The sequence below is a fragment of the Malaclemys terrapin genome, chromosome 9 (genome assembly GCF_027887155.1).
Source record: "Malaclemys terrapin pileata isolate rMalTer1 chromosome 9, rMalTer1.hap1, whole genome shotgun sequence".
NCBI lineage: Eukaryota > Metazoa > Chordata > Testudines > Emydidae > Malaclemys > Malaclemys terrapin.
The window spans coordinates 56,290,551-56,314,573 of record NC_071513.1 but is presented as its reverse complement, the minus strand read 5'-3'; the positions used below and the strand labels follow the sequence as shown (position 1 = coordinate 56,314,573).

The 24,023-nt window shown below is 42.9% G+C and overlaps 1 protein-coding gene across 7 annotated transcripts in view; it reads left to right on the top strand.

The window, feature by feature from the left end:
• Positions 1-24,023, top strand: part of ARMC8 (armadillo repeat containing 8) — a 206,968-nt gene that overhangs the window by 29,001 nt on the left and 153,944 nt on the right. For 3 of the 7 annotated variants that reach the window (XM_054039456.1, XM_054039454.1, XM_054039453.1), the window contains 2 exons: positions 17,706-17,908; positions 18,321-18,477. The exons of 2 other annotated variants lie outside the window; for them this stretch is intronic. The gene's annotated coding sequence lies outside the window, so the exon portion shown is untranslated. Of the gene's footprint in view, positions 1-17,052; positions 17,583-17,705; positions 17,909-18,320; positions 18,478-24,023 lie in introns of those variants that run through there. 2 more of the 7 variants (XM_054039455.1, XM_054039457.1) reach the window with 2 other exon arrangements.

Genomic DNA, 24,023 nt, shown 5'->3' with positions numbered 1-24,023 from the left:
GGAAAAAAGTTAATCCTGGGGGAATTCTGTGCCACTACGCAATGCAGAATTTTGCAGAAATTAATGTGTGTGCAGAATTTCCTTTCCCCAACAGAAATGGGCTGGAGTGCTGCTAGCCACTAGTAGGGGCCACTGGACTCGGCAGAGCCCAGCTTTCACATAGAAGACGCTACTGGGAGAAGGAAGAGGGGCTAAAGGGTTCCTGGCAGCTGCAGATCCCAGCATGCCCTGAGGGAAGGAGAGGGCGGCACGCAGGAAACTCCATGCAAGCATGGGGCCGAGCATCCGGCTGTTTCTCCCTCTGGATCCCTGGGGGAGGGGTGGGGGAGGGAGACGGATGTCTGGGCAAGGTGGGGCCATAGCTGGCCTGTAGGGTGGGGGGGTGGCACGGTTGGGCTCTGGGGAGGAGGGGTTTTGGGTGTATTGGCTGGATGGAGCCCCTGCAGGTGGGCTCTGGGGGGGGAGGGGTTGTGGGTGTCTGGCCCCCTGGCTGGGCTCTGTGGGGAGGGGAAGTGGGCAGGAAAACAAGAACTGGGTTGTCATAGGGGTTTCTTTAACTCTCTACTCTCTGGGGAGTGTGTGTGTGTGTATTGTTACAGACATACTTGCAAGCAAATATTTTGAAATAAATTAACAAAATAATTGAAACTGGCCTGATTATGTAGTGTTATCTTGACAAATAAAATTTGCAGAATTTTAAAATATTGCATGCAAAACTTTTAATTTTTTGGTGCAGAATTTTTAGGTTTTTTTGGGCGCAGAATTCCCCCAGGAGTAAAAAGTTTAGTTCATACTTCCAGTATCCTGAACATGATCTTCCAATGTGATGCTGTGGTTAAAAAGGCTGATATGGTACTTGGGTATATAAGCAGGGGAATATCAAATTGGAGTAGGAAGATATTACCTTTGTAATATGGCTTTGGTGAGAGCAATAGAGGAATACTGTGTTCCATTGTGGTCATATTTCAGAAAGAATGAAGGAAAATTGGCGAGGTTTTAGAGAAGAACTATAAGAATAACTTTAAATCTGGAAAACATTCTACAATTAAATTAAGGGAGCTCAATCCATTTAGTTTATTAAAGAGATGAGAGTTGACTTGAACAGGGTCCATATTTTGCTGTCACAGAGTGAAGATATTTTAATTGTTTACTATCAGCTGACGGAATAACAAGGGCTAATGATTGGAGGTTAAAATCAGCTAAAATCAAACTGGAAATAAGATGCACACTTCTAAAAGTGATGGTAATTAACCACTGAACAGCTTACTGAGGAGTGTGGTGAATTCTCCATCACCGGAAGTCTTTAAATCAAGATTGGAGGTGTTTCTAAAGATATGCTTTATGCCAAACTAGCTTCCTATTTGCTACAGTTTGCAGTTCAGGATGCTGATTATGATCTGTGTTGTCTGGGTCCTGACTGCCAAAGGGACTATCTTTTTCTCTGTTTACTATCCTGATAACTAACATCAGCTAAGGTGCTTCATTTATCATCTAGATTTGAATTAATATAGTCAGGATGTTCTCAGTGGAATCTTAGATGCTGGAATTTGCCAGAGCTCAGCTTGTGGAAGGAGTTGTTTGGGGATGCTGTTATATTCAAGGATGGTTTGGAATGTTAGTATTTGTCCTTATTGGTGTATTATTGCTTATTTTAGACATGGTTGTGGGATTTTTGTTGATTTAAATGTATGAGATATAGGCATGTGTTTTTCCTGATGAAATGTAATTTAGCTTTGGGGATAAGTGCTACAAATTGTATATGCTGATAACTCTGTATTTGTTATAGACGTAACTGATAAATCTAATTTTTCCTGACAAAAATATTTTAGGTTCCCTGTGCAATTTAGATCTTAAATGTGGCAACAGAATTAATGCAATATTTTAGAATATTCAGATTTTAAAGGGGTAAACTAAAGTAAGCTTTTGAATATCAATAATATTCGGTCTTCTGTTAACTATTTCTTCAGAGAAGTGGGCATATTCTCTGATCCTCTTCACATTATTTGATTTCTAGATACTTGATCGGAATATGGTATGTTTGTGTACTGTGTAAAAAGTGCAAGAAATTCTGATTTTATGTTACATATTTGATAATATAAAACATTTTATAAAGAGAGGCCGTATTGTAAGGCCATCTGCAAGGGATGCAGTGTTGAAATTAGGTGTCCAACCTTCATGTTTCTAGACTTCGCATGCTTGATTTCTCAACCTACTAGTATTGTATGAATTTCCATTTTTTGGAAAAATTTAGCTGTACAGTTTTCTAAAACTATACCAACTTTGATCTCGTTTTTCAACTTGAGGGCACTGATTCTCCCTGCAAATGTTTCTAACTCCAGGCCATCTTGCATCTTCCCGAATGCAGCTAACAACAACCTTCCACTTCAAGGTGCTTTTGAATTTAAATGTTCCTAACCTAAACCTCATTGACTGTTTTCTTTGGAGTTAAGTTTTTAGAGCTGTGTAAGACGTATAAACAATGGTAGAACCACCATTTATATTTAAATTTGGCTAATTTGTCCTAAACTGGGGGAGGACCTTAAGATGGACCAAGGTCTCTTGGACTCTGCAGTAACCTGGTCCTAAATGTTGCTGCAAGGTTTCTGGATTCTGTGGCATCTTCTTTTAAACAAAATACAAAAAACCAACCAACCAACCAAACAAAAATTCAGCTAGTTAAATGTAAAAATAAATACAATAATATAACCTTCCTGTACCTTTGTTATATTAATTTCAGTTTATTTTACGCTCTCCTCATTTTGTTTAACTTGATTTGTCAAAGATGTTTCTACTGACAAAGTGGGGATTGGGTTTTTAGTCCCTAGGAAGAAATGGGAGATAGTTTGATTGCTATGATAAACATAGGTGAATCTTTTAATAATAATAAATAATTAATAAACCTCTAGGAGAGTGCTGAGAATATCTGTTTCTCACTAGCCCCTGCTCTAAACTTCCAGCTCTAAGGGGGGGGGGGGGGGAGAAACACAATGTCTTTACTATTCCAAATTGTTGCTGGGGATGGGAGGCTGCAGAAAGGGGAGTGGATGAGAATGTGGTGATGATTGGGCAATAGTACTCAGACTTCCTCCTGTAACTGCTATTGTTGATCAGTTGTTTCGCTGACTGGTGCTATAGGAAGCCGGTGCTGGAACCTCCTGTCTCTAGAGGTTGTGCTGTCCTCTTCTCAGGGTAGATCTACACTTACTTCCTGGTTCGGCGGCAGGCAATCTATCTTCTGGGATCAATTTATCACGTCTTGTCTAGACGCGATAAATCGATCCCGGATCGATCCTGGAAGTGCTCGCCATCGACGCCGGTACTCAAGCTCGGCGAGAGGAGTACGCGGCATCGATGGGGGAGCCTGCCTGCCGCGTCTGGACCCGCGGTAAGTTCGGACTAAGGTATTTAGAATTCAGCTACGTTATTAACGTAGCTGAATTTGTGTACCTTAGTCTGAAGTGGGGGGTTAGTGTGGACCAGGCCTCAGGTAAGAGGCTGCAGTTATGGTGTCTGCCCTCCAGCTGGCTCAGTTCCATCTCTGTCAGGCCCCTTCAACCTGCCCAGACAGCTCTGAGAGTTTGCAGAATTGGAGAAACATGGGCCAGAGCAGCAGACTTTCCTTTTCCCCCACTTAGAGGAGAGGTACCGGGGGGAAGAATGGGAGGAACAGTTGGGGGGGGGGTGGGATAGGATGGAGGGGGTTAGGAGTGTGTGTTAAATGCAGTTAGTTGGGATCCCTTCGTCTGGGGACTGAGCAAACTGCGCATTTTAAAGGGACACCATGAACTTGAAATCTGCTCAGTTTCAAAATACATTTAAAAGTAGCTTCAGATACTGCACCTGCTCCTGAGCTCCCCGCCAGTTCTTATGGCTTTACTGTTTTCATTAAAAACAAAACAATTGTAAATTTGTTATTATATGAAAGACCCCCACAAACTGAGGAAACTGACCATATAAGGGGTATATATGAAGGACAGTTGTCATAAGCGACTCCATATTAATAAACACAGAAAGAAATCAGGAAGAGACACAAGGATAGCTGAACAGTGTACTCTTTCTGGAGTGAAGGGATTCTGAAATTGGCTGGCAAGTCTCCACTGGTAATATACACTGGGACCAGTGATATGGCATCATGCGCAACTACACAGATTATTGAAAACTTCAAAAATCTCAGGAGGAAGTCGAAGAAGAGGCAAGTCCAGGTGATATTCTCAGAGATTCTTCTAGTCCCATGAGCGAGAAAAGGCGGAAAATCTTGTAGGTGTGCCATTGGCTATGCAATTGATATGAAATTGAAGGCCTGTGTCTCAGAAATAGGGGCATAATCTTGGTGGGAGACTAGTTGGAGCAACCAGGTGGATGTTAAATGATCACAAGGGGGAGGTGCTGGGGGCAGATGTGAGACACGTACATACAAACATATAAATTGTGAACATACAGAACCAAAGTGACAAAGAAGGTGGAAAGAATTTTTAATTGTTTACCAATGCAAGGATTATGGGTAATAAAAGAGGTATTGGAAATTCTCATTGATGCAACATGCATTTTCCAAATGCAAGACTCGTATTTGACCATACTTTCTCTAATATAAATACATAGCAACATGTATATTAACACAAAAACACTCCTTCCCTTTATAACCTACCAAAGCAAGACACTCTACTGTACACTCTTGTGTCCCTGGGGAGGGAATGAAAGAACAAAGAACACATGACAGGTGTTAGTCACGTTGCTTAATGCTTTACTGAAACACTCTGATGATGAGCGCGGCATAAGAACCTATGGGGAATAGAATGAGAAGAAACTGGATATAATTGCCATGACTGAAAGCTGGGGGATTGATGTGCCTGATTAGAATGTTAGAGTAGCTGGTTAAAACTTGTTTAGCAAGGATAGAGTGGATAAAAGAGGGTGGTGTTCTACATTAAAGATATCATTGTGTTTTCGCATTGTCGATAACTCAGAACAGCAGAAACAAACAAAGTCCAGGAGAGTATACTTGGAGGACCAGGGGTGTTATTGACCACTGAATGAAATTAGAGAAAAGGATGAGTTGCCCCTTAAGTGTCTATCTGTAATATGTGGAGAGAAAAGCTATCATTGGGCACTTCAGTCTTGGGGAGACATGTTGGAGGTACCTCATGCAGCCAGTAGTAAAACATCAGCTTCTAAAAATTTATGATTTTCTCATACAAAAGGTCAGCACAAAGTAGAATTGATCACTGGACTGGAAGCTGGTGTTTGCCTAGGGACCGATGATTATGACCTGATTACGTTCACTATGGGAAAACTGGACAGTCTCAACCAGTGTTTTTTTTTTTTTTTTTTTTAAAGTGATCCTAACTGGCCCTTTATGCCAACTGGAAAAGGCACGCTCAACACAATCACAATATTTAGTGAATCAGTGTCTTGTAAGGTATCCTGTAAAAGCTGGTGTCATGCTGGTCATGAATATGGTGACCAGATAGCAAGTATGAAAAATTGAGACGGGGTGGTGTGTAATAGACGTTTATATAAGATAAAACCCTGAATATTGGGACTGTCCCTATAAAATCAGGACATCTGGTCAGCCGAGTCATGAATATCATGTGATGGATGTATGGTTGTGTAGGAAGCATATTTTTTTTATCATCCCCAGCCAGTGCCCTACCCCCACCCCCGGCACCCCAACTCTCTGCCCCAGTCCGGAGCCTCCTCCCGCACCCTGAACTCCTCATTTCTGGCCCCACCCTAGAGCTTGCACCCCCCAGCTGGAGCCTGCACTCCAACCCCCAATTTCATGAGCATTCATGGCCCACCATACAATTTCCATACAAGATGTGGCCCTCGGGCCAAAAAGTTTGCCCACCCCTGATACAGGCCCCTTACAAGGTGGAGATAGTAAAATTGTTGTTGATGCAGAAAAGGTAAATTTAAAGAGATTTTTGTTTGTTTTGTTCTAATTTTGGAAAGAAGTAGTATGATGAACTCCTATCACATGAGGGTGACAAGTGCTTTCCAGGCCATCAGTAATTGAGGATGTTAAACAGTGTTGACTGGCATAAACTTATTTAAATCAGCAGATCTGGATAGTTTGTACCCCAGAGTCCTGAGAGTTAATTTTTGATAAATATTGGAATATTGGGAAAATTCCAGAAGAGTGCTAATTTTGTACCAGTATTCAAAAAGGACAACCGGGATGACCTGAATAATTATAAGCCAGTTAGCCTAACATCAATCCATTGCAAAATATGGAAAAATGAATCCCAGATCAGTAAAGAACTGAAAAATGGGAATATAATTAATGCTAATCTGCATATTTTTATGGAAAATAGGCTTTAGGAGAATGTCATGTGGTATTAAGTCATTACATGGATTAAGGAATGGCTAAATGGCCTCTTAAAAAGTAGTTGTCATTGGAGAATTATCAAATGGAGGTGTTGCTAGCGGAGTCCCTGCATGGGTTTGGTTCTAGGCTATTCAACATTCTAATCAATGATCTCATCAGATTTGCAAATGACACAACATTGGCAGAGTGGTAAAGAAAGATGAAGACACAGCTGTCATACAGAACTATTTAGATAATTGAGTGGGCTGGGCCTATTTAAATAAAATAGAGCCAAATGCAAGATAAGGATTGTCGGCCATTCCTACATAATGGGGGACTATCCTAGAAAGCAGTGACTCAAAAGGATAAAGGGGTCATAGTGGACAATGTGAGCTCTCAGAGGGATGGTGTGGCAAAAAGGACTAATGCTATCCTTGGATGTACGAAGAATGGAGTGGAGAATAGTAGAAAGGTGATTTTTACCTTTTGTACATGGCACTGAGACCAGTACTGGAATATTGTCTAGTTCTGATGTCGTCATTTCAAAAAGGATGTTGATAAATTAGAGACAGTTCAGAAAAGAGCTACAAAAATGATTTGAGTGCTGGAAAAAATGTGTTTTAGTAAAAGACTTAGCTTTTATTTTTTTAGTTTATCAAAAAGAAGATTGAGAAGCGACTTGATTAGTTTGTAAGAATATTCACAGTGAGAGAATACCAGGTACTAAAGGGCATTTTAATCTAGTGGAGAAAGGCATAATAAGAACAGATAGCTGGACGTTAAAACTGGACATTCAGATTAGAAATTAAGCACACATTTTTAAGTGAGGGTGATTTAACCATCAGAATAAACTCCCTAGGGAAGTGGTGAATTCTCCATCCCTGGAACTGTCCGGATCAAGACTGGATGCCTTTCAGGCAGATACATTGTACTCAAACTCAAGTTATTTGGCTTTCTACAGGAGTAACTGGGTATTTTTCTTTGAGTGGTTCTGCATATTCCCACTTCTGGGTACTGCACCACATTGTGGTGCCTTACGGCAGAAGCTTCTTCTAACAGTGTAAACTAGAGCATTCATGCTCTCCCCTCCCCACCCCCGTCCTTCCCCCTAGCGTCACCAGCTTTCTGAGGGAGAGGCTATGTAGCGGGCAGAGTGCCCTCACTACTTCAGTTCTTTCCAGCCGTATGCCTGTGCAGATGTGGTTTGCTCTGGTGTCTTCAGAGTCAGTTTTTCTTTCTTCTTAGAAATAGTCAGTGCTAGCTCGTTCAGTGTACTTAGTGTTTTCCTGGTACTGGGTTATGTAGGAACCAAAGAAACAGAGGAAGCTAGGCTTCGAGAAGTGTACTTCCTGCCCAGCTGTCTTCCTGGCATCCAGTGACCATGTGCAGTGCATCAAGTGCCTGGGAGAGGGGGAAATGTCTACTGGATGTTCAATTTGATGGACTTTTACTCAGGGATAAAATGTCTATTTTGCAGCTCTTCCTTCTGAAGGAAGCTGTTGAGGGTATGCCCTCTGGATCCAGTCAGGCCTTGCGTCTTAGGTCTAAGAGGCCAGTCTCTGCCCCGTAGCTACCAGCGCCACGTTACTGAAGGATTCCAAGAAGCTGAAACCTTTGTCGGGACCAGAGTCAGTTCCTGCTGCTCCCTCAGTCAAGCCACTGAAGCTACAGATGTCTGAACTGAGGGCCAGGTGGCCAGATCTGACTGCCTTGGAGCCAGAAGAGAGGTTCAGAGACTGTTTGGCCACCCACACTGGTGCTACTAGCTGCAGGACCAGATTCAGGAAGATGGAATTGATCAGTGTGTCAGAATCTGGGCCCTCAGCACCTTAAGTTCCATCTGTTGCAGCGCCGAAGAAAGAGGCAAAGATAGAGACAAAGCAGCTGCTGTTAGTGCTGCTGGTTCCCATGCATCAGAACTATTGGATACGTCTGATTCTGACAAGGCTGCTACATTTCTGAAGTGGAGATCCTTTCCACCCCCATCTCCAGTAACGAGAAATGATTCGTGTATAATTTTGGATCAAATGTTGTCCGCCTCTTTGGATCTGTTGGTGGTCCTGGTAACATCCTCTGTTCCTGAAAGCTCTGCCACTGTGGCTGCCCAAGTTCACCTTGCAGCTCTGGTTCATTCATCAGATCCAGGTGTAAACCACAGGGTTTCAAGGAGGCATGTTTCCACGGTTCCAAGACCATCTTTTTCATCCTGTTAAGAAGAGACCAGAAGCCATTGCTGGTTTTTCCCCTGACCCCACATCCTTCCTCCTTCTAGGACCCCTACAGGGTCCCCTCAAAGAGCTGTATCTCCATACTTCCCTCTGGATCCACAATTATTCCTGGTGACAGGTTTCAGAAGGGTAGCCGTGTTAGTCTGTATCAGTAAAATAAATGGACACAAATCAGACATCAAGAATTGTAACATTTGAAAATCAGTAGGAGAGCACTTCAGTTTCCCTGGACACTCAATAACAGAATTAAGTGGCAATTCTTCAACAAAAAAACTTCAAAACCAGACTTCAACGAGAAACTGCAGAGCTGGAATTAATTTGCAAACTGGACACCATCAAATTAGGCCCGAATAAAGACTTGGAGTGGCTGGGTCACTACAAAAAATTTTCCCTCTGATACTTGCACCTTTTTGTCAAGTGCTGGGAATGGGCCACATACACTTTGATTGAATTGGCCTCGTTAATACTACAAAAAGTAATTTTCCCTCTCTTGATATTCACCCCTTCTTTTCAACTGTTGGGAATGGGCCACATCCACCCTAATTGAATTGGCCTTGTTAGCACTGACCCCCCACTTGGTAAGGCAACTCCCATCTTTTCATATGCTGTATAGTTATACCTGCTACTGTATTTTCCACTCCATGCATCTGATGAAGTGGGTTATATCCAACAAAAACTTATGCCCAAATAAATTTGTTAGTCTCTAAGGTGCCACAAGGACTCCTCGTTGTTGTTGTTCTTGGTGCATTCTATCTGATCCAGACCCAGATTCTTACTAGGAGAAAGATAGAGGAAGAATGCAGAGACCTGTCGCTCTGTTCATACCAGCCTATGCTTTCCCTCCTGTAGGCATGTTCCTAAACTGCAGTTACTGGGGAGACTGGCAATCCTGGAGTCTGTGGCCTTACTGGAGGCCACCTTAGGAATTTTTCAGTTACCCTCCTGTGTGGCTGGAGAGTTAATGTTTCCTGTATAAAGGATCTGACAATCCAGTGATTCCACAGATACAACTCCTATGGATCTTGATACAGATAACTATGCCTGAAATGCTGTCTGAGGAAGAAGATGAGGAGTTATCTCCTGCTCAAAAAGAGGAGCTGTTTGGAAATAGACCATGAATCCGATTTATCGGCGGATGAATAAGTGGGGCTGGCTCTAGCCTCCTCTCCTGTGGATGCTACTCAGTTCCACTGTTTGGTGGAATCATATTGTTGATAAATTGTATAGTCAATTGCTTGACCACACTTTGGTTTGTTATGAAATATATTCAAGAGTCCAAAAAATCAATGTCAGTCAGATTTATTGCTATAATCCAATAATAATACTGGAAAAGGTTCTGTATGATACCGGTCTCTGTGAAGCTGTCTTGTGCAACATTGTAACATTCACCTTACACAGATGTGCTCCCAAAGTTACATCCCTAAAGCCATCTTTTATCCCCTACCTATTTATCAATAAAAGGTGGCATGTACATCATCTCATCGACTTTAGACTTTAAGGTCAGAAGGGACCATTATGATCATCTAATCTGACCTCCTGCACATCTGAAACTAGATGTAACCAATCAGCTTTCTACCTTGTTTTTCAGGTACCATGATATATCTTTGTTTTGAACACATGCATTCCAGGTAGCGAAGGGCATGACAGCACCCCTGAGATCAGTACTAGGGTAGAACAATCATGTCATGTCCTCTTTCTTTGGGACACTTCAGTACTGGCCTCAGAGAGTAACTCCCTTCCTGTTATGATAAAGCACTCATCTGTCTTGCTGGTCTTGACAGCTTCTCTATTTGCTGAAGTCAAAACTTTCTTCAGTGAATGCAAGGGGATACTTAGCATAGGTGGGCAGGGTTATATAAAAAGCATAGGCCAATTTAAGCTATATTATTGCTATTATATTACTATTATGTGCTTAATCCATACTGATGTATGGTGTGCATAATATGTTTAGGTAATGTGATCTATATCGAGATATGCTAGCCTAGTGTATATTAGTCAGCAGTATGATGTCCACTTTTAATCTTCTTGCAGTGCCTGTGAAAAATACTTTTCACGTGGTGTTTGATATCCTTGGTGCTACTTGGAGTAGAATATCCTAACTAGTTTTGGATAATTTTGCTACAGGCAGCTGAATTTGAGAGTGATGTCTGCCTCTTCTGAGAAAGATGACAAGTTGCATCAGATGCCCTCGGAGGGGTTTTCCTACTTTCATATCCACCCTATTCCTAATTCAGTTGTGGAGGCTACTGCCAGTAACGGGGAAAGCTCTGAACAATCATACTCCATCATAACTGATAAAAATGGGAAGATGCTTGATTCGTTGGAGAGGAAGGTGTTCTCTTAATCATCCCTCAGGGTTGTGTGGCAAATTATCAGACAAGTTACGCCTGCTACCAGTTTCATTTATGGGAAAAGATTACATTATTTTTACAGGATTTACCTGACCGAAGATGATTGGTGAATCCCATATTAATGGAAGGCCAAAACATAGCCAAGTGTTCCCTTAGGGCCTCTTTTGAGACTTCGGACTCTGCTGCCAGAACCTTGGTATCTGCTCTGACCATCAGGAGGCATGCCTGGTTTGTTCTTCCTCCTTAGCCCTAGACACGAAAATTAAGTTGGAGGACCTTCCCTTTGAAGGGGAGGGTCTTTTCAGTGTGAAGACAGACAAGTTACTGGAAATATTAAAGGAAATGAAAGGGATAGCCACTGGTTGGGTTTGATTTCTTCTTGGAGACCCTCTACTTTCTGGTATCAGAGACAGCCCTACCCCCTAGTCTTGGACTTACTCTTAATCAGGTTAGAGACTTCAACAATACCAGCAGCCTGCACCCTTCCAGAGTCGTCATAATAAGAGGCTTTTCAGACTGATGTCTAAGTCTAAAGAACCCACATCCTCAGCAGCATCTTAGCCATGGAACAACAAGCCTCAGTTTTGATAAGATAATTGGCTCATTCCCAGCTCTCAAAGAGCTCCAACCTGCCCTTCTTTGCAGAGGGGCTAGCTCACTTTATCAATGCATGGAGACTAATTATGCCAGATCAATGGGTTCTAGAGATTGTAGAAAGGGGCTATGCCATACAATTTGAAAGATTATCTCCCACACAATCTCCTCTACCCTTCTGTCTCCAGCAACCCCTCTCATGATGGTATTCTTCTTGCAGAAGTAGAAAAATTGCTTCTAATAGGAGCAATTGATGGGATCCTTGAATACCCAAGAATCAAAGCTTTTATTCCCATTACTTTCTGGTGCAGGAGGAGGACAGGGGACTTCGTTTGATTCTAGACTTATCGGAATTGAACAAGTACATTTGGAAGTTCCATTTCCACATGTTGACTTTGACATCCATAATCCCTTTGTCATTAGTAATGGATTAATTTGTGACTCTCTATTTAAATTATACGTTTTTCATATATTGATTCATCACACCCATTGCAAGTATCTCTGTTTTTAGTGACCAGATGGCATTTCCGTTACAAGATGCTTCCATTTGCCTCTCCGTTGTGCCCAGGGTTTTCACAAAATGCCTCTTTGTGGAAGCCTCTCATTTGAGAAATCAGTGTATTTTTTGTTTACCCTTATTTGGATGATTGGTTACTAATGCTTGCTGTCTGTGAGGAATTGTTAAATCATATTGTTTTTACAGCAAGTCTCTTTTCAGATCTCTGGCACCTTCTGAACTGCCCAAAGTCAATTCTCTGTCCTACTCAGAGGATTCCATTTATAGGATCCATACTGTACTCTGTGAAAGGGAGAGCTTTTCTATCAGAGGATAAATTTCTCAAAATAAGTTAGTTTCTTTTAAAATTCAACAGTGCTGCTGCTGCTCAGAGTAAAACCCTTTTTGGGTCTTATGGAAGCCACTACTTAACATGATTCCATTTGCTCGACTAAGAATGAGAAATATGCAGCATTGGATATCTTGAAACAAGATATACATCAAGTCAGGACAGCCTTCATATGTTGATCACCATACCTCAGATCATCACAGCCTCCCTAAAATGGTGGTCAGTCAGAATTAATTTGTTTAGAGGTGTGTGCACTTCAGTCCCCCAGACCTATTGCCAATGGTGATGTCAGATGCATCGAGAAAGGGCTAGGGAGCCCTTCTGAATCAGTTGACAGTTCAAAGGCTGTGGTCTTAGCAGGAGACAGCCCTGCATATCAGTGTGTTGGAATGAGAGCAGTTTGGTTAGCTCTCAAGTCATTTCTTCCTCTCCTACAAGGGAGAGTGGTGCAAGTGGTGACACACTGCCAATATATTGTCTATTACATCAACAGGCAGGGGTAGGGGGTGATCACTCCACTTTCCTGTGTGCACAGGCTATAAATCTATGGGATTGGTGTATCCTTCATGATGATTATCCTGTGGCCCTGCATCTGACAGGGAAAACAATGTAGGTGGAGATTGTCTCAGCAGAGACAGATCTCAGATGCATGAATGGTCCCTAAAGGATTAATTGATTCAGACCATATTCTCCAGCTGGGGTTGACCAGAGGTGGACCTGTTTGTAGTGAGGTCCAACAAAAATTGTCCCAGTGTGGGGAGGGACTGTCTATCCGATACTTTCCTTCTACACTGGAAAAAGGGCTGGATGTATGCCTTTTCTCCCTTTCCATTCATCCAGGAGCTACACCAGGACAAGATGATTCTTGTTGTCCTGGCTTGGCCAGGTCAACAGCAGTTTACCGGTCTCCTGCAACAATCTGGGAGAATCTTTATGCATCTTCCTCTGTCTTGAGACTTCTTGTTTCAGCAGGAGGGCAAGATCTTTCACCTGGACCCAAAGTCTCTTCACTTGATGGAGTGGATGATAGGACATTAGGTTTGTCTACTCTCGAGTAGTCGTGTTCTTCCCCTGTGCAGGATGTACTAATTATCTCCAGAAAACAGTCCACTAGAAGCTGTTACCATTTAAAGTGGACCAGATTTCGAGCATGGATGAAGGGAAAACCTGATTCTCCTGTATCCAGCTGTTTGGCGGCGCTTAGGACTTGGGGGAGAAGGGATGTGGTGTGCTCCGGAGAGGAGGTGGAGTGGGGGTGGGAAGAGGTGGACCTGGAGTAAAGCGGGGACAGGAAGAGGCAGGCCTGGAGCATTCATGGCAAAATCCGAGCCTGTTCTCTGGGGAAGCTGCCGCTGTTGCAGCAAAGGTGCTTCCTAGCGTCCTTGCCTGAAGCGGGCTGTGCCTGTGTGGGGTAAGCCCGGGGCACTTCCCAACCATAGTACAGTACAGTACTGTACAGCATACAGTATAATGCCTTTTGTCTGCCCCAAAAAAATTTCCTTGGAATCTAACCCCCCGCATTTACATTAAATCTTATGGGACAATTGGATTCGTTTAACATTGTTTCACTTAAAGTTGCATTTTTCAGGAACATAACTACAACATTAAGTGAGGAGTTACTGTATATGGTTTCTTCCCAGACTGCATTTTGATGGATTAAACAACAAATTGTTGAATGTTATATGCTAGCAAAAGTTCCTGTACCAGCTTTGATTCAACCATATTCTAGTAGAGCTTGTGGCTACTTCCTCGTCTTGTCTTGCTGAAATTTGCAGAGCTGCAACTTGGACTTCAGTGCACACTTGCTAAGGCACAGTGTTTTGGACCTGGCCTCTCAGACAGATGCTGGTTTTGGTAAAGTGGTGCTGCATCCCCTATTCAGTTAGGACTCTGTTCCTGCCTTCAGGTCAGTTTTCAGCTTAGCAAGCTGTCCTGTAAGTGGAACTATGCAGAGCCACTCGAAGAAGTGAAGGTTTCTTACTTGTAACTGAGGTTCCTCAAGATGGCTCTGCATACATACACTTTCCACCTGCCTTCCTTTGTCTGGGTCTTTGTTCGGTGTATCTGGTTTTGTGGTGGTAGGAACTGATGTGGTAAGGGTGCTCCACCCCCTCTATAGCCTTGCCCTCAGAACGGTAGTGAAACTTAGGGGAGGGGTGGAGGATGCAAGAGTGAGTTAACTTACATTGCTAGAAGACTGTTCTGCAGCAAGACACCACAAAGTGGCTCAGTAGCCATAGGTGTGACTAAGAGCCATCTTGAAGAACCTCAATCTACAACCTCATAAATTCTTTGGCCTATGATGGGAGGTCATACTAGCTCAGGGGTGGGCAAACTACAGCCCGCAGGCCAATCCAGCCCCTCAGGGCTTTGGATCCGGCCTGCGGGATTGCCCCCCGTGGCGCTGTGGGCCCCGCGCTGCTCTCAGAAGCGATCAGCACCATGTCCCTGCAGCCCCCGGGTGGGGGGGCAGAGGGCTCTGTGCGTTGCCCTTGCCTCCAGGCACCACCCCCTGCAGCTCCCATTGGCCGGGAATGGGGAACCGCGGCCAATGGGAGCTTTGGGGGAGGTACCTAGAGGCGCATCAAGGCTAGTGCACGCGGAGCCCTCTGTCCCCCCTTCCCTCCCAGGGGCCGCAGCGCTTCCTGGACAGCGCGGGGCCAGGGACAGGGCAGGCATGCAGGGAGCCTGCCCTGGCCCCAGTGCGCGCTGCTGCCACCCTGGGAGCCGCTTTAGGTAAGTGGCGCCAGACTGGAGCCCGAACCCCTCCTGCCCCCTGCCTCCCAACTCCCTGCCCTAAGCACCCTACCTGCACCTCGCACCCCTCCTAGACCTTAACTCCCTTCCCTGAGCCCCCTCGTACACCCTGCACCCCAACCCCTTGCCCTGAGCCCCACTCTGCACACCACCTGCACCCCAGCCCCTTGCCCTGAGCCCCCTCCTGCACTCTGCACCCCTCCTGCACCCCAACCCCCTTCCCTGAGCCCCCTCAAACACCCCGCACCTCTCCTCTGCCCCAATGCCTTGTCCTGAACCCCTTCCTGCACCCCGCACTCCCTCCCACACTCCAACCCCCTGCCCCGGCCCTGCATACAATTTCCCCACCCAGATGTGGCCCTCAGCCCAAAAAGTTTGCCCACCCCTGGACTAGGTGATCTAATGGTCCCTTCTGGTCTTAAATGTTTTTTTAACTCGACAAAAATTTTGCAGAATTATAGCTTCCACTAATATACGGTTATGGGACTGCAATGATGGGAAGCTCTGCTAGCCAGAGAACATGGCCTTTGCTATTTAATTAGTCACATATGTGCAGCTTTTCTTCTACGCAATAGATTTTGAATTTATATTTATTGCTTTAACAACTAGAAGACAAAACCAGAAAAAAGTCTAATCTCCCTCATTATTGAGAAAAGCAAGACCAAAATCGAACAAACCCATATATAAATGGGAGAAAGCTATGATTTAGGAAATTTCTTTTTACTCTTATTACAAGAGGTAGGTTTTGGGGGCGGGGGTGCAGAACCCAGGAAATTAGTGTTGGTACCTATAAAGAACATTAGCATATGTCTGGCTATGTTCTGTTGGCTGCTCCTGGCCTTTCAACCATCCTGAGAACTTACTGAAGATGATTTCTGTATTGCATATCTTTGCAGGCAGGGTTTTTCTCTAAAAATACTTGATCACATTAGAAATCCCTTTTTCTTCACAGGCTTTTCTTTGGTGTGTCAAAGATTCAATTGTGCCACTCAGTTAATTCCCTGAGATTCTGTGAATTCTCTGACTACGTTATGCTTTTGGGTAATTGTCTGCAAAAACCCTATAAAACATGTAATTGGATTTGTTTGTATAACTCGTATGCCAAAATATTGCTCCATGACCTTTTACCATTGAGAGAGAATATTTTTCCTCACCTTGGAAAAATCTGTGACTGCTGAAAGTTTTATGGCACACCCTACATTCCTTATTTTCCTTTTTTAAAAAGTAGTACTGATTAGTAATACCTAAATATAGTAGAGGACGAGTTAAGTGCACAGGTTCCAACTCTTAATAGGGTTTATAGGGCATCAGGAAGTTCATATAATACTTTCAAAAATAACTACTGGGCCTTTCCCGCTCTTAAAATTGCATCCAGATGTGTCTCTCTAAACATGGCAGTGGCTTCACATGCTGATGTTTGAGGAGTGAAGAGGATGTGTTAAATCAGATGATGGTGGTGATTTTGGTTGTTGTCTCATCCGTGAAGATCATGTAATTGAACTTCATGTTGCTTTCAAGCCATTCTAGGGCTTTGTTTGTTGCAACTGTTAGTACTTGCTGACCTCCTGAAGCAAAGGGCAATGTGTATTAAAAGAATATTCGATCTGTTATAGTTTTTACATTATTGTATTGTACATCATACTTTTTCATACATTTAATTTCAGTACTTATGCTTTATTTTATTACATTCGACGTCATGTGTCTTTCTGTAGCACCAACTGTTCTTTTGATCAATTCAGTTCACATTTCTGGGGGTTATGCCCACCTCAAACTTTCTCCATGTATTCATTGATCTTAAGTGAAGCTCACAATCTTCTTTGAAATCACTTCTCTTTTTGAATATCACTTCAAGATAAAGAAAAAACCAAAACTAGACCTAAACTGCCTTTTTATAGTACCATTTCTCTGTATTCACCATATGCATTTCCTTGGAGATCTCCTCTTATCCATTGCACGAAGGTCCAGTGACAAATATCTCAAAGGACTGGAACAAGAACTTTGGATACCCATCCCAGCAAGTAGTGTGTTCCTCTGTGTAGCATCTCCCAGAGAATAATGCTAAACTTTCAGCTAATCTTGACCAAGTTACAGCTGATAAAATTCCTCATATTTTCATGAAATTTGGTATACAGCTCTTTTTAAGTAATCTTTTAAACAGCTTGTGAGCCAAGATCCACCAATTAGTGGTCAAGCCTTGCTACTCCCAATCGTTCCAACAGAAGGCTGCTTGACTCACAAGTGGGGGACAAAGTCAGTTTCTTGGCAGTACCAGCTGGCATTCCATCGTGAACTAATTGCAGCATGTCAAGATGGAGCAGTCACATCATCCAATGAGACATGAAGGCTCTTCAGTTCCTTTGTGAAGACAGCGTAATCATGGAATTTATGGAAACAAGACATCGGAAGGGTGATGTTGAGGAAGGTGCCAAAGTAATACTTCACCAGAAATGTCCAAGAGATGACAGGCAGTGATTTGAAGTAAAAGTTCTCAAGATAGGAGGTACTGTAATTTGAACCACTATTCTCTGTGTTGTGTTCCACATGCTTGCTTCTGGGGCATGATGGAATACTACAAAAGTTCCACCATTTATTAACAACTAAGTTTCACCATTTCTCTTCCTAGATTTCCTCTTCTTTCAAGAGCATTGGAGATGTTGTGATGACTTTGAGATGGGACAAAAAGTCAAAAGAAAGCAAAGTAAAATGAAAATGTAGCTGAGAGAATAGAACAAAATCAGGGCTATTGTTGGAAACCCAGTCCAGGAAATCTTGGAGTGCTGGAAGAGGAGAAAATGTATCATGAACACAGGGATTGGAAGTCTGAGGGTAAGACCTGGATATTGGCCTTAGTTCAGTTACAATGTATATTTCCTCATGTAGTCTCATTGTTTTAGCTAATTTCTTGATGATGATCTATTTTGAGACCAGAACATTGTTGCAGTTTTAGTTGTATACAGATTAAAACTGCCTCATTCAAGTCTGTGCTGGTTGGGGGGTTTAGTCAAGTCCAGGAACCCTCCTCACAAGTTGTAAAAGAGAAGGAAAACGTGAGCTATTTGTCTTCCTTGCTGAGTTGCCCTGTCCATCAATTAACCTGTACCTTGTACAGCAATTGTGTTGTCTTGTATTTTTGTGTCCTCATTCTGTAGCATATTGCGAAATTCTCCTTGCTGAATCTCTGTCAGTTGTCTATAAACTACTGTGTGTCAATAATTGTCCTTATTCACCTCTTTTTCAGGCATGGAAGTTCCTGGAATACATCAAGAATGCCATCCTCAACCTGGGCAGGCTTAAGCTACCATCCTATATAGATGTTTGATTTCCTGAACACCATCACTGCCATATGAGGATGTGGTGCTCATCAGTATACTGACCATGGAGGTGCAGAGATAAACGTGAGAAAATCAGATTCTACATGCCCATTTGGGGAAAGAGCTCAAGAAATTAAGTAGGAAATTGAAACAATTGAGTCCAAAGCGCAGGCATGGACTCAGGAATGGTAGCCAGGGGAGATTACATTGCAAGAATTTGCTGTTGGGCTTCCTGCCTTTCTTATCTTGCAGTGATGGACTTACCAGGGATATTGCAGACTGAAGATTGAGTGAACAAGGACATCAGTGTCTTCAGTGGATTCTCCTAGATGTCTGCTCTATTAGTGCCTGCGCACAGCATTCTTCATCTGTGGCTGCTGAAACTTTTCTGCCCTACATGTATTCTCATCCCCAGTTTTTGATGATGAGCTGGAGTTCGCTAGTGTAGAGCTGAATGTTATTGTTTTGGAAGTCACAAAAAAACACACAAGATCTTCAGAAACAGCACGGCTGAAGCCTACTGCAAATAGCCGAGAAAAGCCAGTGTACAATTGGTCAATGGAAAATCTCTACTATTTGAGAACTTTGTGAGTTGAAGTGGAACAGAAGGAGAACTGTGTTCAGCCTTAAACAATGACTAGTATTTTTAATCACAGTTAAAATCAGTGAGGGTGGAACATTTTCAGCATTCCATCATCAAATCTTAAAAAATACCCCCAAAAAAACAAAACAAAAAAACACTCCCTCCCAAAAACCACTGCAGCATATGGTAATTGCTTTCCTTTCGAATTGAATAAAGTTTTTTTTGTTGATTGTGTTACTTTAATGGAACATTAAGATCTTATAATCTTTAAAGGGGTCTTTGAAAAGACAGGTTTGAGATAAACTTGAGTTTTAACTCTTTGATTCCACGTCAAGTGATTACTTTTCTGTGAGATGATAGAATGTTTGTTTAGTATCTTGTTGGTTCTTAAGGGAAAGGTGGAAGTTCTTGAAATAGGAGAGAGGAGGAAAGGTGCTATAAGATCTCAAAAGCATGAGATTCTGAAGCTGTTCAGTGGGAGGAAGTGCTCAGCACCTGATAATTTGTTAGAGGAGATATGGAAAAGCTTGCAATCCTCCTGCTGCCACCCACAGTTCTAGTGATCATAGTGCTACTTGGGTCAACTATTGTGCGTGAATCCTTGTGATGTCAGTCAGACCTTGGCACAGATAAGATTGTATTCTTGAAATCCCTCTAAAGTTAAAGAAATACATAGCTACGTAAGTGAATGAATCAAATGCTTTTACCGAATGTAACCTTTTCAAGCAGTATTGTAACAAGTACACTCCAATATCTATAATCCGCTTCCAAGGAGAGTAGAGTTTCACGTTGTTTGAATTGGATCTCTTTATTGGCTTCATTCATTTCTATAAACCTATGCCCGCAAAACATGTTCACCTTTGCTCTAATGTTCTTGGACAGTCCCATGTTTTTGCCTCTTGGTCCATCACAGTTCACTTCGCTAACCCAAGTTTTGTACTGTTGGTCTCCACAAAAACAAATTCTGCTAGTCTTATGGAGATACTGAGGGAGAGTTCGACAATTTCATTCTCTTTATTGGTCTGATAGATAAGAGCATTAAGACTATCTGTGGCCCATCAGCAGTAGGTCTCCTGCATACAATGCTTATCTTCTGAATATTAATATCATATTGTCTGATCCTTCTCCACCTGAGTGTACTAAATTGTTCTTCTCTGAAAAATGATTATTTAAAAATATTATAGGATACCATGTTCATTATTTTTTTTCTCTACCATCTTAAACTCTAAATCTTACCTGAACAGCAAACTAACCCTGGACTTCTGCATTACAACTGAAGACAAATGGGGTTGTACCAGTGTAAATGAGGGCATAATCTAGCCACTGAAATATTTATTATTGATGATACATGAGAGAGAGAGAGAGAGAGAGAGAATATCCAACTCCTCTTTCAGATGCTAGGTTGAATTTGCTGTGCTGGCTGTTTGAGAGGGATAAAAACTTGCAAAAAAAATAAAAATATGCATGGCTCATTAATTATGCGCACAGTAGTGCAGAATTCCCACAGGAGTAGAGATTTTCCTACTGAAAGGGAGAAATAGATAAAACTAGACTCGCTGATCAGGATATTCAGTAGAATAATATTGCTGTTAGTATTTGGCAATGAGATTCCCCTCTCCCCCAACTTCTTCTGAGAAATAAAAATGCTGCATGGCATTTCTGATTAGTGAGACATTTATATTTCAAAAGATACAGTAGGTGACTTGGGGAAATGTATGTGAAGTGTAGGGAAATTTGCTATAGAACACAGCACCCAGCATCACTAGGTAATTGAAATATAACAATGTCTTGAGCTTAGAATTTAGTTTTAACCTTAGTGCCAGTGAGTGAGCTGTGTGGGACGACAGCATATGTACGTATGTGTTCTTTCTAAATTCAGAACATCTCAGTGTCTCAAACAAGGAAGTTGGGGCATCTTGAGGAGCATGTGGTGGAATCTGCAGAGATTTTACCTGTCCCCACTTTACAGCAGAGTATTAAAAAAATTAACCAATAAAGAAGATAACTACTTGGACCAAACTTTAAATAAACTAATTGAATAGCTGTCAGGCCTTGGAGGCTTCTTAGATACAGGAGGTATGTGCCTTATTTTTGTGTGGTATGGTGTTTTAAGAGTTCCCACCTCTATTCAGACTGCAAGAAAGGCCCAAACTCTCAAGGAATTGGGCTATGCCCATGGGATGGTGGGTGGGTATCATTTTTAAAAATGTTTCAGTTTATAGGCAGTCTAGGACCCTGCTCCTGCAGATGTGTACTGTACTTTAAGCACATGCATAGTCCCATTGAAGTCACAATACAATATAATAGTCAATGGTTAAGTGTATTGTTCCATATAGTAAACAGGTAGGGGCTTAAAAATAAAAAGGTTTGAAATTAATAGATATCTAGAAAATTGAGTTAAATTGAAAATCAATAAGAAATAGGCAGACGTAAAATTGACAAAGCAGGGGAACAATAGCAGCCTCTTTAGGAGAGATCTCTGTGGGTAGTTGTCTGATTGCAGCTCTTCCTGAATATCTGAAGTGTGTGGTGCTGCAGGGTGCCATTTGGTCACTCTTTTGTTCAACGTGTATATGGGGCTGTTGGGAGGACTAGTAAAGAGCCGTGAGGTGTGGTGTTTTCAACATGCTGATCATACCCAACTTGGCTGATACAGTTCAGCCCCTCAGCCTGTGTCTAGCTGAGATCAGGGCATGCATTAGAGTGAACTGGCAGAGGCCCAACTCAAATGAGAGGGGAGAGGTGGTGGATGAAGTAGCTGTGGGAGATGGTAGAAGTCATATCAGTCCCTTTGACTGAGGGAGTGCATCTGCCATTAGTCACTAGGGTTTGGAATTTAGGGGTGATTCTAGACCCTCTGCTACTGTCTGACCATCATATTACAGCAAAAGCCCAGTCAGCTTTGTACCAGCTGCATCCAGAGAGGAGGCAGTGACCTTTCCTTTTGCATGTGGGCATTGCCTCTGTTATCCATATCTTTGTCACCTCAAGATTAGACTGTTGCAATGTACTGTATATGGAGCTATTCTTTAAAACCATTCAGAGACTGAAGCAGTGAGGGCCTAGCAGTGGGACTCCTGGCCTCGGTGGATATCCAGTGAGAGGAAAAGTGGCGGGGGGATGGTCCCACCCTTTACTCCGGCCCCCACCCAGGGACCCTACAGGTAACAGTCTCATGCTGCCAGTTCCCAGGGTTATTTTCCCACGCCCCTTGGCTTATTGTCCCCACTTTGCTTGAGCGGGGTTCCTCCCGACCCTCCTGCTGTGGGAGGGAGAACCCCTAGTCTCTAGGGGGTCCTTTTCTTCAGGTCTTTGGACCTGGAAGGGTCCTTAGCTCCTGTTTAGGGTAGGGTTTCTCCCCAACTCTATACCTGTGGGGTTCTTCCCTGGTCCTTGTCAGCTTCTGCACTGCTCAGCTGTCCAACACCCCGCCTTCACTCTCACGATGCCTATCACCCCCCTGGACTGGTTGGGTAGAAGGCTTTTAACCCGTCCTGGCAGGTTCTAAATTGGCTCCAGGTTTCCTAATTAACCTGGAGTAACCCCTGCTCAGTTACCGGGGAAGAGGGACCTGCTTATCCTGAGGCTAATACCTTCCTTCCTGCACAGTCCTGTAGCAGTCTGGCCTGACCCTGTCACAGTCCTCTATATGTTTCTTCCAGGTGTTGAGTTGGGGGAATGAAGCCAAGTCATGATATCACTTACCCTCTTTTATAGTGTCTTCCAGCTTGCTGGAAAGATCTATGCTTGTGATATGGGGGTACATCCCCATTGGTCAGGCATTCTCCACTGTCTACGTGCTGTCTCTAAGATGGTCGTTGGGAGAGCGGATTCTCTTCAAAGGGCCATCAGCCTATCTGGCTACTCCATTGTTGTACCTGAAAGACTGGCTGTGGGTGTTCCGAACCTCACAACATATTTCAGTAACACATATATAGCAAAACTTCATAACCTCACTTACAATGTTAACACATACACTCCAACAGGATATTAATGTTCAGCAGATCAAGACTTTTAAAATGATACCTCACAAGGCATACTTTGTATGAAACATTTCATAATTATATGAGAGTGGTAAAAGTTCCAGGGTGCTGCTTTGAGGTACAGAGTGTCACAGGTGTTATTTTGGTCTGTGAGATCAGATCTTTGAGCATTAAAGGATTACTATCAAGTTAAATCATAATATAGATTTTTTTTTAATAATGTCCTTGCCTGTGTTGAAATAATAAGTTTGGATGTTTTTCTAAAAAACATGCTGTAGGAATTAGTGTGGGGAAGTTCTTTGGCTTGTGCTATATGGGAGTTCTGTCTAGATGATCACAATGGTTCTTTTGGTGTTAGAATTGATGAATCTATGGAAGTTTAAAATTGCATTCTATAATTTTTCCATGTGTATATATGGGCTTCAGCTGGATAGGATACAGGGGCTAAGAAAAATTAGCTTTTAGTGTTTGTTAAGACACAGATGGAGAAAAGGACAGAGAACTCCTTCCTTCACCCCTTCAAAAAAAATCTTGGTTGAATTCATAGAATCAGAAGATTAGGGTTGGAAGAGACCTCAGGAGGTCATCTAGTCCAACCCCCTGCTCAAAGTAGGACCAATCCCCAGACAGATTTTTGCCCTAGATCTCTAAATGGCCTCCTCAAGGATTGAATTCACAACCCTGGGTTTAGCAGGCCAATGCTCAAACCACTGAGCTATCCTTCCTCCCCCAAAAGCTGGCAGGGCCTACATGCCGTGATACCGCTGTCGAAGCGATGCCGTGACTCAGCTACGCACCGAGGTTGTTGCATTCTTTCTGTAGTGGGGGGCTCAAATCTGGACGCAATACTCCAGATGTGACCTCACCAGTGCTGAATAGAGGGGCATAATCACTTCCCTCGATCTGCTGGCAATGCTCCTACTAATGCAGCCCAGTATGCCGTTAGCCTTCTCGGCACCAAGGGAACCCTGCTGACTCATAGCCAGCTTCTCATCCACTGTAATCCCCAGGTATTTTAGGCAGAACTGCTGCTTAGCCAGTTGGTCCCCAGCCTGTAGCAGTGC